The sequence below is a fragment of the Eubalaena glacialis genome, chromosome 7 (assembly GCF_028564815.1).
Source record: "Eubalaena glacialis isolate mEubGla1 chromosome 7, mEubGla1.1.hap2.+ XY, whole genome shotgun sequence".
NCBI classification, from domain to species: domain Eukaryota; kingdom Metazoa; phylum Chordata; class Mammalia; order Artiodactyla; family Balaenidae; genus Eubalaena; species Eubalaena glacialis.
In genome coordinates, this window is record NC_083722.1 from 81,035,358 (window position 1) to 81,048,609 (window position 13,252).

At 36.7% G+C, this 13,252-nt stretch overlaps 1 protein-coding gene across 1 annotated transcript in view; it reads right to left on the minus strand.

Annotated features, from left to right (window-relative positions):
- DNAH12 (dynein axonemal heavy chain 12) overlaps positions 1-13,252 on the minus strand; it is a 220,147-nt gene that overhangs the window by 166,777 nt on the left and 40,118 nt on the right. The gene's annotated exons all lie outside the window — the stretch shown is intronic.

Sequence of the window (13,252 nt, forward strand, 5' to 3'; positions counted from 1 at the left end):
CAGTAGTTAGTGGATTGGGCTTAAAATTTTCAATGTTTAAAGGAAATGAGGATATTAATTAGTTAGTTTAAAGACTATACTCAGTAGTCTTGGATTTTGGTTAAAAATATACCAAATAGAGAGTTGATAGAGCTGATGGCACCTGAGAAGGGAGAAAAGATGTTTTCTCATTCTCAAAGGCCATCATCCAGTTTTTCAGGGATGTAATTAACAGATATGGAAAATAAAATGGGCTGGATCAAAGAAAACATGGCAACTGGAAACAACACAAATGTCCATTTACAGTAGAATTGATGGCATATTCATATATTGGAGTACTATGCTATAATAAACTAGGACTATACACAAAATATGGATGAATTTCATAATGACGAAAGAATAAAAACACAAAAAATACATGTAATATGATATCTTCCAGATAAACTTACCATGGGCAAAACTAAACTATATTATTTAAAGATGCATACATAGGTGGTAACTATAAAGAAAAGCAAGAAATGTCGGGATAATAGTTCCCAATAAAGAAGGGAGAAGATTATGGTTGGAAAGAGGCACATGGGTGGCTTCTGGAATACTGCAAAATTCTAACTCTTAATCTAGGTAGTTATTAAGTTATAATTACCTATAAATCTGTACATATATGCTTTACATGATTTTTGTATTATATTACACTTTTTAATGGAATATTTTAAACGTACAAAAGTAGGTAAAATGTACCCATTTTCCAGCTTCAACCATTATGAACTCATGGCCAATCTTGTTTTCTCTATACCTCTAACCACTCCCCTTCTGTTTTATTTTTACAAAAATCCCAAGCATCATATCATTTCCTCTACATATATGTGTAGTTCATAATTTATTTCTCCCAAATAGGCATACTGTTCACAACTATAGTATGTCATAATTGACAAAAAGTCCAGGGGTAGATCACTAAACCTAAAAGTAAATTTTTATATAGTTACGTAAACCATCCAGAAATTATAAAATTCTAGAAAATTTCACAGCAAAATACTAGGCCTAAGAAGAGAGTCACTGTGAAACCCAATGAAACATGTTCCCAGCCTAGAGATTTAGGGTTTCAGGTGCTAAAAGTTATGGCCAGGATCAAAAAATTTAGCTGTTAGCTCATAGAATATTTATTTTGCCTATTCTCTGAAGAGCACTGTATTGAGATATATGGTAAAATACAAATGAAAGAGAATATACCATCACTGATTTTATGAAAGTAATAATGCATTTATGAATCCATTATGTATTTTTATAAACACACAAAAACCAAATAAAGTATAAAGTATGCAAATTAGAAAAATGTACAATCATCTCATAGATACAGAAAAAGCATTTAATGAGATTGGTTCAAGATGGCGGAGTACAAGGACATGCTCTCACTCCCTCTTGCAAGAACACCAGAATCACAACTAACTGCTGAACAATCACCGACAGGAAGACACTGGAACTCACCAAAAAAGATACCCCACATCCAAAGACAAAGGAGAAGCCACAATGAGATGGTAGGAGGCGCACAATCACAATAAAATCAAATCCCATAACCGCTGGGTGGGTGACTCACAAACTGGAGAACACTTATACCACAGAAGTCCACCCACTGGAGTGAAGGTTCTGAGCCCCACGTCAGGCTTCCCAACCTGGGGGTCTGGCAATGGGAGGAGGAATTCCTAGAGAATCAGACTTTGAAGGCTAGCGGGATTTGATTGCAGGACTTTGACAGGACTGGGGGAAACAGAGACTCCACTGTTGGAGTGAACACACAAAGTAGTGTGCGCATCAGGACCCAGGGGAAGGATCAGTGACCCCATAGGAGACTGAACAAGACCTACCTGCTAGTGTTGGAGGATCTCCTGCAGAGGTGGGGGGTGGCTATGTCTCACCGTGAGGACAAGGACACTGGCAGCAAAAGTTCTGGGAAGCACTCCTTGGCATGAGCCCTCCCAGAGTCTGCCATTAGCCCCACGAAAGAGCCTGGGTAGGCTCCAGTGTTGGGTCACCTCAGGCCAAACAACCAACAGGGAGGGAAGCCAGCCCCACCCATCAGCAGACAAGCAGATTAAAGTTTTACTGAGCTCTGTCCACCAGAGCAACAGTCAGCTCTACCCACCACCAGTCCCTCCCATCAGGAAACTTGCACAAGCCTCTTAGATAGCCTCATCCACCAGAGGGCAGACAGCAGAAGCAGGAAGAACTACAATCCTGCAGACTGTGGAACAAAAACCACATTCACAGAAAGATAGACAAAATGAAAAGGCATAGGGCTATGTACCAGATGAAGGAACAAGATAAAACGCCAGAAAAACAACTAAATGGAGATAGGCAAACTTCCAGAAAAAGAATTCAGAATAATAACATTGAAGATGATTCAGGACCTCGGAAAAAGAATGGAGGCAAAGATCGAGAAGATGCAAGAAATGTTTAACAAAGATCTAGAAGAATTAAAGAACAAACAAACAGAGATGAACAATACAATAACTGAAATGAAAACTACACTAGAAGGAATCAATAGCAGAATAACTGAGGCAGAAGAACGGATAAGTGACCTAGAAGACAGAATGGTGGAATTCACTGCTGCGGAACAGAATAAAGAAAAAAGAATGAAAAGAAATGAAGACAGCCTAAGAGACCTCTGGGACAACATTAAATGCAACAACATTCGCATTACAGGGGTCCCAGAAGGAGAAGACAGAGAGAAAGGACCCCAGAAAAGATTTGAAGAGATTATAGTCGAAAACTTCCCTAACATGGGAAAGGAAATAGCCACCCAAGTCCAGGAAGGGCAGAGAGTCCCACACAGGATAAACCCAAAGAGAAACATGCCGAGACACATAGTAATCAAATTGGCAAAAATTAAAGACAAAGAAAAATCATTGAAAGCAGCAAGGGAAAAACGACAAATAACATACAAGGGAACTTCCATAAGGTTAACAGCTGATTTCTCAGCAGCAATTCTACAAGCCAGAAGGGAGTTGCATGACATATTTAAAGTGATAAAAGGGAAGAACCTACAACCAAGATTACTCTACCCGGCAAGGATCTCATTCAGATTCAACAGAGAAATCAAAAGCTTTACAGACAAGCAAAAGCTAAGAGAATTCAGCACCACCAAACCAGCTCTACAAGAAATGCTAAAGGAACTTCTCTAAGTGGGAAACACAAGAGAAGGAAAGGACCTACAAAAACAAACCCAAAACAATTAAGAAAATGGTAATAGTAACATACATATCGATAATTACCTTAAATGTGAATGGATTAAATGCTCCAACCAAAAGACACAGGCTTGCTGAATGGAAACAAAAAGAAGACCCATATAAATGCTGTCTACAAGAGACCCACTTCAGACCTAGGGACACATACAGACTGAAAGTGAGGGGATGGAAAAAGATATTCCATGCAAATGGAAATCAAAAGAAAGCTGGAGTAGCTATACTCATATCAGATAAAATAGACTTTAAAATAAAGAATGTTACAAGAGACAAGGAAGGACACTACATAATGATCAAGGGATCAATCCAAGAAGGAGATATAACAATTATAAATATATATGCACCCAACATAGGAGCACCTCAATACATAAGGCAACTGCTAACAGCTATAAAAGAGGAAATCGACAGTAACACAATAATAGTGGGGGACTTTAACACCTCACTTACACCAATGGACAGATCATCCAGACAGAAAATTAATAAGGAAACACAAGCTTTAAATGACACAATAGACCAGATAGATTTAATTGATATTTATAGGACATTCCATCCAAAAACAGCAGATTACACTTTCTTCTCAAGTGCGCACGGAACATTCTCCAGGATAGATCACATCTTGGGTCACAAATCAAGCCTCAGTATATTTAAGAAAATTGAAATCATACCAAGCATCTTTTCTGACCACAAAGCTATGAGATTAGAAATCAATTACAAGGAAAAAAATGTAAAAAACACAAACACATGGAGGCTAAACAATACATTACTAAATAACCAAGAGATCACTGAAGAAATCAAAGAGGAAATCAAAAAATACCTAGAGACAAATGACAATGAAAACACGACGATCCCACGACGATCCAAAACCTATGGGATGCAGCAAAAGCAGTTCTAAAAGGGAAGTTTATAGCTATACAAGCCTACCTCAAGAAACAAGAAAAATCTCAAATAAGCAATGTAACCGTACACCTAAAGGAACTAGAGAAAGAAGACCAAACAAAACCCAAAGTTAGCAGAAGGAAAGAAATCATGAAGATCAGAGCAGAAATAAATGAAATAGAAACAAAGAAAACAATAGCAAATATCAATAAAACTAAAAGCTGGTTCTTTGAGAAGATAAACAAAATTGATAAACCTTTAGCCAGACTCATCAAGAAAAAGAGGGAGAGGACTCAAATCAATAAAATTAGAAATGAAAAAGGAGAAGTTACAACAGACACCGCAGAAATACAAAGCATCCTAAGAGACTACTACAAGCAACTCTATGCCAATAAAATGGACAACCTGGAAGAAATGGACAAATTCCTAGAAAGGTATAACCCTCCAAGACTGACCCAGGAAGAAATAGAAAATATGAACAGACCAATCACAAGTAATGAAATTGAAATTGTGATTGAAAATCTTCCAACAAACAAAAGTCCAGGACCAGATGGCTTCACAGGTGAATTCTATCGAACATTTAGAGAAGAGCTAACACCCATCCTTCTCAAACTCTTCCAAAAAACTTCAGAGGAAGGAACACCCCAAACTCATTCTATGAGGCCACCATCACCCTGATACCAAAACCAGACAAAGATACTACAAAAAAAGAAAATTACACACCAATATCACTGATGAATATAGATGCAAAAATCCTGAACAAAACACTAGCAAACAGAATCGAGCAACACATTAAAAGGATCATACACCACGATCAAGTGGGGTGTATCCCAGGGATGCAAAGTTTCTTCAATATATGCAAATCAATCAATGTGATACACCATATTAACAAATTGAAGAATAAAAACCATCTGATCATCTCAATAGATGCAGAAAAAGCTTCTGACAAAATAAACACCCATTTATGATAAAAACTCTCCAGAAAGTGGGCACAGAGGGAACCTACCTCAACATAATAAAGCCCATATATGACAAGCCCCAACAAACATCATTCTCAATGGTGAAAAACTGAAAGCATTTCCTCTAAGATCAGGAACAAGACAAGGATGTCCACTCTCACGGCTATTATTCAACATAGTTTTGTAAGCCCCAGCCATGGCAATCAGAGAAGAAAAAGAAATAAAAGGAATACAAATTAGAAAAGAAGAATTAAAACTGTCACTGTTTGCAGATGACATGATACTATACATAGAGAATCCTAAAGATGCCACCAGAAAACTACTACAACTAATCAATGAATTTGGTAAAGTTGCAGGATACAAAATTAATGCACAGAAATCTCTTGCATTCCTATACACTAATGATGAAAAATCTGAAAGAGAAATTAAGGAAACACTCCCATTTACCACTGCAACAAAAAGAATAAACTACCTAGGAATAAACCTACCTAGGGAGACAAAAGACATGCATGCAGAAAACTATAAGACACTGATGAAATGAATTAAAGATGATACCAACAGATGGAGAGATATACCATGTTCTTGGATTGGAAGAATCAATATTGTGAAAATGACTATACTACCCAAAACAATCTACAGATTCAATGCAATCCCTATCAAATTACCAATGGCATTTTTTACAGAACTAGAACAAAAAATCTTAAAATTTGTATGGAGACACAAAAGACCCCGAATAGCCAAAGCAGTCTTGAGGGAAAAAAACGGAGCTGGAGGAATCAGACTCCCTGACTTCAGACTATACTACAAAGCTACAGTAATCAAGACAATATGGTACTGGCACAAAAACAGAAATATAGGTCAATGGAACAGGACAGAAAGCCCTGAGATAAACCTACGCACCTATGGTCAACTAATCTATGGCAAAGGAGGCAAGGATATACAATGGAGAAAAGACAGTCTCTTCAATAAGTGGTGCTGGGAAAACTGGACAGCCACATGTAAAAGAATGAAATTAGAACACTCCCTTACACCATACACAAAAATAAACTCAAAATGGATTAGAGACTGAAATGTAAGACTGGACAGTATAAAACTCTAAGAGGAAAACATAGGAAGAACACTCTTTGACATAAATCACAGCAAGATCTTTTTTGATCCACCTCCTAGAGTAATGGAAATAAAAACAAAAATAAACAAATGGGACCTAATGAAACTTAAAAGCTTTTGCACAGCAAAGGAAACCATAAACAAGACGAAAAGACAACCCTCAGAATGGGAGAAAATATTTGCAAATGAATCAACGGACAAAGGATTAATCTCCAAAATATATAAACAGCTCATGCAGCTCAATATTAAAAAAACAAACAACCCAATCAAAAAATGGGCAGAAGACCTAAATAGACATTTCTCCAAAGAAGACATACAGATGGCCAAGAGGCACATGACAAGCTGCTCAACATCACTAATTATTAGAGAAATGCAAATCAAAACTACAATGAGGTATCACCTCACACCAGTTAGAATGGGCATCATCAGAAAATCTACAAACAACAAATGCTGGAGAGGTTGTGGAGAAAAGGGAACCCTCTTACACTGTTGGTGGGAATGTAAATTGATGTAGCCACTACGGAGAACAGTATGGAGGTTCCTTAAAAAACTAAAAATAGAATTACCATATGACCCAGCAACCTCACTACTGGGCATATACCCTGAGAAAACCAGAATTCAAAAAGACACATGCATCCCAATGTTCATTGCAGCACTATTTACAATAGCCAGGTCATGGAAGCAACCTAAATGCCCATCGACAGATGAATGGATAAAGAAGAGGTGGTACATATATACAATGGAATATTACTTAGCCATAAAAAGCAATGAAATTGGGTCATTTGTAGAGACGTGGATGGACCTAGAGACTGTCATACAGAGTGAAGTAAGTCAGAAAGAGAAAAACAAGTATCGTATATTAATGCATGTATGTGGAAACTAGAAAAATGGTACAGATGAACTGGTTTGCAGGGCAGAAATTGAGGCACAGAAGTAGAGAACAAACGTATGGACACCAAGGGGAGAAAGCGGCCAGGGGTGGTGGGGGTGGTGTGATGAATTGGGAGATTGGGATTGACATGTGTACACTGATGTGTATAAAATGAATGACTAATAACAACCTGCTGTATAAAAAAATAAATAAAATTAAATTTTAAAAAAAAGCATTTAACAAAATCTATCACTCTTTTGTGGTAATAACACTTAACAAACCAGGAATAGTAGCCAACGTCCTCAACTTGATACAGAGTATCTAGGAAAAATCTACAACTAATATTATATTTAATGGTTTAAAAAATAATGTTTTCCCTCTAAGATCAAGAACAAAAAGGGTATCTACTCTCACTACTTCTACTCAACATTATACCAGGGGTACTAGCCAGGGAAATTAAGCAAAAAAAATAAGTAAGAGGCATCCATATTAAAAAGGAAGAAATAAGACAATCTCTACTTGCAAATGACATATATAGAAAACCCTAAACAATATACACACATACAGATAAAACTATGAAAATTAATAAAGTTCAACAAGTTTGCAGGATATAAGACCAATATACACAAATCAATTGTATTTCTAGACATTAGCAATCAACGATACAAAAATGAAATTAAGAAAACAATTCCATTTATAACATCTTCAAAAAATAGAATACTTAGCAATTATATTTTATGAAACAAGTACAAGACTTATAGAACACAAAAATGTTGGGGGAAAATGGAAAAGCACTGTATGATGGACTGAAATGATACAGACCAGCCTCCCTGTAACCTATTAGAAATATGCTCTATTATGTTCAAGAATGTAAAATAAAATATCAACATAATAAAGCAAAAATAATATTTACAAAAAAATTGGGAAAATACAATATCTGAAATGAAAATGTTACTTAATATGAGTAACAGCAGTTTAACACCAGAGAAGAAAGGATAAACGTATTTAATATTTTATTTATTTATTTATTTTTATTTATTATTTTTGGCTGTGTTGGGTCTTCATTGCTGTGCACGGGCTTTCTCTAGTTGTGGCGAGCAGGGGCTACTTTTCGTTGCAGTGCACAGCCTTCTCATTGTAGTGGCTTCTCTTGTTGCGGAACACGGGCTCTAGGCACGCAGGCTTCAGTAGTTGTGGCTCGAGGGCTCAGTAGTTGTGGCTCGCAGGCTCTAGAGCACAGGCTCAGTAGTTATGGCACACGGGCTGAGTTGCTCCACGGCATGTGGGATCTTCCTGGACCAGGGCTTGAACCTGTGTCCCCTGCATTGGCAGGTGGATTCTTAACCACTGCGCCACCAGGGAAGCCCTTAGTGTACTTAAAATGATACAAAAGAACTATCCAAAATGAAGCATAGAGAGAAGAAACTGAAAACTCTGAACAGAACTTCAGTAACCTCTGGAATAATATCAAACAGTCTAATACACATGAAATTGGAATTCCAGAATTGGGGGAAGGAGGCAAACAAAAAAAATTTAAGTAATAATGTCTGAATATTTTCCAAGTTTGATAAGAGCTAAACAGACCTAAGAATCTCAAGAGTATTTCTTCTCAAACAAAAGAAATACAAAAGAAACAATATAAAAGCACTTCACAATCAACTAGCTGAGAAGCAACGAAAAAGAGAAAATCTTAAAAGAAACCCGATTTTAAAAATTATAGAAAGAAACCCAGAAAACACTTCCAGCATGACAACATGAGGAGCTCTGTGGACTTGCTCCCCAGTGAAACTGGTGAAAATTATTTTAAAAACAAGCATTTAATTTAAAGCCTCTGAAAATGGTCATAAGAGTATACAGAAAATGAAGAAACATCTATTCACGAAAATCTATGAATATTTGGTAAGAAAAGTGAGAATCTGTGGTATTTGAACCTGGATTGCTCCCTCCCTCCGTATTCCCAGCTCAGCAAGGTTGAAACTCCACTCCAGATAAGTGCGCTCAAGAACACAGGGCTATCTTTCCACACAGGTTCCAGCTGGAGGGCTTAAATAGCTGTTGATAAAGCTACGTTCTTGGTGAGTACAATTAGAAGGTGGGGACTCTCTTGTTCCACCCAGATACCACTCATGGAAGGGAGGGTCTACCTTGGTCATGGTACCACTGAGAATACTGAGACATCAATCACACTTTCCCTGGCTGGTAAGGTGGTGCTTCCATATCAGAAGAAAGACAGGAAAACCTCAGGTTACTGCTCTCCACTCCACTGAGGGTTCAACCCCTTCAGTGGGATTGTCACTGAGAGAAGCATGTCACTATCCCCATTCCCAGCTCCAGGGCCTTGGCTCAGAGATTTTGCCTGGAAGTGAAGGGGAAGCAGGTCAGAGGTAAAATAGATACCTCCTAATCTTTTCCCAAAGGAACTGACTTCATTTGCAATAGAGCGTGGAAAAGTTCAAGCCTAAGTGTGCCCTCAAAAACATTGGAGGTTATGGTGGGGAGCAACTGTGAGGAAGATTCAGGAATTTGGTGAAGATTTGGGCTAAATCACAGACTGGCTAGTTTGAGGGAGAGAGCCAGGGAAGGAGACTGCTGGTAGAAGCCCTCCTAGGGTAGAATAACTATCAAACACTGACCCTGGGAACTGCTCTTTCAAGGGAGTCTGAATTTGATTAATCAGTAGAGCAATTTATACCTCCATGGCATTGTTGAAAACAATACAGCAATTAGCCAACAAAAAGTGAAAACTAACAGCTATGTGTGGCCAGAGAAAGAGAGAAGAAAGCCATTTGAAAGCATGGCCTCCCAGGATGACTTTGGGCACACCAAAAGCTGTGGCTCCTGGAGGAGCAACATCAAAGGCTTAACACTTCAGAGGGTGGGGGAGAGAAACAGGCTTCACTAAAATAATCTACCCAGTCACTAAACAAATAAACAAGCAAATAAAAATAACAAACTGGAAGGGGGAACAGGGCCTAGAGTTGCTACAATATATTATCTAAAATGTTCAGATTCCAACAGGAAATTATGAGACATACAAAGAAACAAGTAGGACCCATACACTGGTTTTTAAAAACGCAGGCAACAGAAACTGCCTGTCAGCACAACCAAAAACAATTGAATTTAACAGAAAAAAACTTGAAAGTTGCCATTACAAATACATTCAAAGAATTAAAGGAAATCATGTTTAAAGAAGTAAAGCAAGGTACAATGACCATGTCTCATCAGATAGATGAAAGGTTTAGAAATTACAAAAAAAAAAAAAAGAACTAAATGGAAATTTTGGAGTTGAAAAGTACAATAACTGAAATGGAAAATTCTCTAGAGTGGCTCAACAGTAGATTTGAACTGACAGAAGAAAGAATTAACAAACTTGAAGGTAGATTGATAGAATATGCAATCCAAAGAACAAATGGAAAAAAAAATGAAGAAAAAAACAGAGCCTCTGTTAAATATGGGACATGATTAAGTGGACCAATGCATGTGTAATGAGAGTATCAGAAGGAAGCACAAGAGAGAGAGAAAGAAGCACAAAAAATATTCAAGACCACAATAGCTGAAAGATTCCCAAACTGATTGAAAAACACCAATCTACACATCCAGTAGTTCAAAGCACTTTAAGATAAATGCAAAGAGATTCAGAAACAGACACACGATAGTAAAAATACAGAAAGCCAACGACAAGGAGAAAATCTTGAATCAGCAAGAGTTAAAAACTGTCAACCAAGAATTCTAAATCCAGAAAAGCTATCTTTCAAAAATGAAGATAAAATAAAGATATTTCCAGATATACAAAAACTGAGAGAATTTTTTAAGCAGACCTGTCCTATAAGAAATACTAATGGGACTTCCTCAGGTTGAAAGCAAGTAACCCCAGATGGTGATTCAAATCCATAAGGAAAAACAAAGAGTACCAGTAAAACAAATTATGTAATTATAAAAGATAGTATAAGTACATATTTTTCTCCCTCTTTCTCTTAACCAATATTAAAAAGAGTTGTATAAAATAATATGTATAATACACATCATATATATTATATCTATATTATATATAATGTATAAAATAACATGTATAATAATGTATTGTTTGGGCATCTAACATATAGAAATGTAAATATATTTTAAACATAAACGTAAGAGTACAAAGAAGAAAGGTGGAGGCAAAGCTGTACTGGGCTAAGGAAATTACTACAGATGGTAAAGTAATAATTATAACAATGTATTGTTGGGTTTGTAACATTAATATATGTAATATGTATAACAATAATACCACAAAAAGGGGGAAAGGGTATAGAGCTATATAGGAATAATGTTTCTATATCTCACTGGAATTAAGCTAGCATAAATCTGAAGCTATTTAAGTTAGGCTTCTCTCATAAGCCCTAGAATAAACACTAAAAAAAACTTTTTTAAAAATTGAAAAAAACATTAAAGAAATGTAATTGCTTCATTAGAAAATATTCATTTAATGTAAAAGAAAGCAGTAAAAGAGGAAGAATAGAAGAACAAAAAAGACATGAGACATATAGAAAACAAAAAGTAAAATAGCAGACAGAAATACAACTATATTAATAATGTTAAAAGTGAATAAATGACCGGGACTTCCCTGGCAGTCCAGTGGTTAGGACTCCACACATCCACTGCAGGGCACAAGGCTTCGATCCCTGGGTGGGTAACTAAGATTCTGCATGCCGTGCAGTGCAGCCAAAAAAAAAAAGAAATTCAATTCAATCCTAATCAAAATCCCAGCTGGCTTCTTTATAGAAATTGATTTTGAAATGTACATGGAAATACAGAAAACATAGAGTATTCAAAATAATTTTGAAAAAGAAGAAAAAAGTAGAGAACTTATAATTAATACCTAATTTTGAAACTTACTGTAAAACTACAGAAATCAAGATTATGGTATTGGCATAAGAATAGATCTATAAATCAATGGAAAAGAATAAAAAATCCAGAAATAGACCCACAAACATAGAGTCAACTGAATTTCAATAAAGATGCCAAGATAATTGAATGGGGAAAAGACGGTATTTTCTTTTTTTCTTTTTTTTGTTTTTGGCTGTGTTGGGTCTTCGTTGCTGCATGCAGGCTTTCTCTAGTTGTGGCGAGCAGGGGCTACTCTTCGTTGAGGTGTGAGGGCTTCTCAGTGCGGTGGCTTCTCTTGTTGTGGAGCACAGGCTCTAGGCGCGTGGACTTCAGTAGTTGTGGTGCACGGGCTCAGTAGTTGTGGCATGTGGGCGCTAGAGAGCGCAGGCTTCAGTAGTTGCAGCGTGTGGGCTCAGAAGTTGTGGCTCATGGGCTCTAGGTGCGCGGGCTTCAGTAGTTGTGGCGCATGGGCTTAGATGCTCTGCAGCATGTGGGATCCTCCTGAAGCAGGGATCAAACCCATGTCCCCTGCATTGGCAGGTGGATTCTTAACCACTGCGCCACCAGGGAAGTCCCAATGATGGTATTTTCAATCAATGATGTTGGTACAGCTTGATACCCACATGGAAAAAATCGAACCATGACTCATATTCCACACCATATGTTAAAATTATGTATGATGGGTAATGGACCTAAATGTAAAAGCTGAAACTATAAAACGTCTAGAAGAAAATATAGGCACAAATCTTTGTGACCATGGAGTAGGCAAACAAAAAGATAGATAGGACCTTAAAAAGAATGAACCCTAAAAGAAAAAATTGATAGACTGGAATTCAATAGAATTTAAAATGCCTGCTCCTTAAAAGACATGGTTACAAAAAATGAAAAGTCAAGGCACATACTGGGAGAAAATATTGCAAAACATTTTGCAGATAAAAGACTTTTAGCCAAAATATATAAAGACAGCTTAAAACTCAACAATAAGAATTTTATAATAATATAGCCCAATAAAATAAATCCATTATAATTAAACAATAAGAATAAAAAACACAACTTAAAATATAAAAATTACTAGAACAGACACTTTATTTTTAAGAAGATACATGGGTGGAAAGTAATACATTAGAAGATGTTCAGCATTATTAGTCATCAGTGAAATACAAATTAAAACCACAATGAAACAACCAATGGGTCACTGAAGAAATCAAAGAGGAAATAAAAAAATACCTGGAGACAAATGAAAATAGAAACACAATGATCCAAAATATATAGGGAAAACAAACTTATGGTTACCAAAGGGGAAAGGGAATTGGGGGATAAATTGGGAGCTTGAGATTAGCAGATGCAAACTACTATAT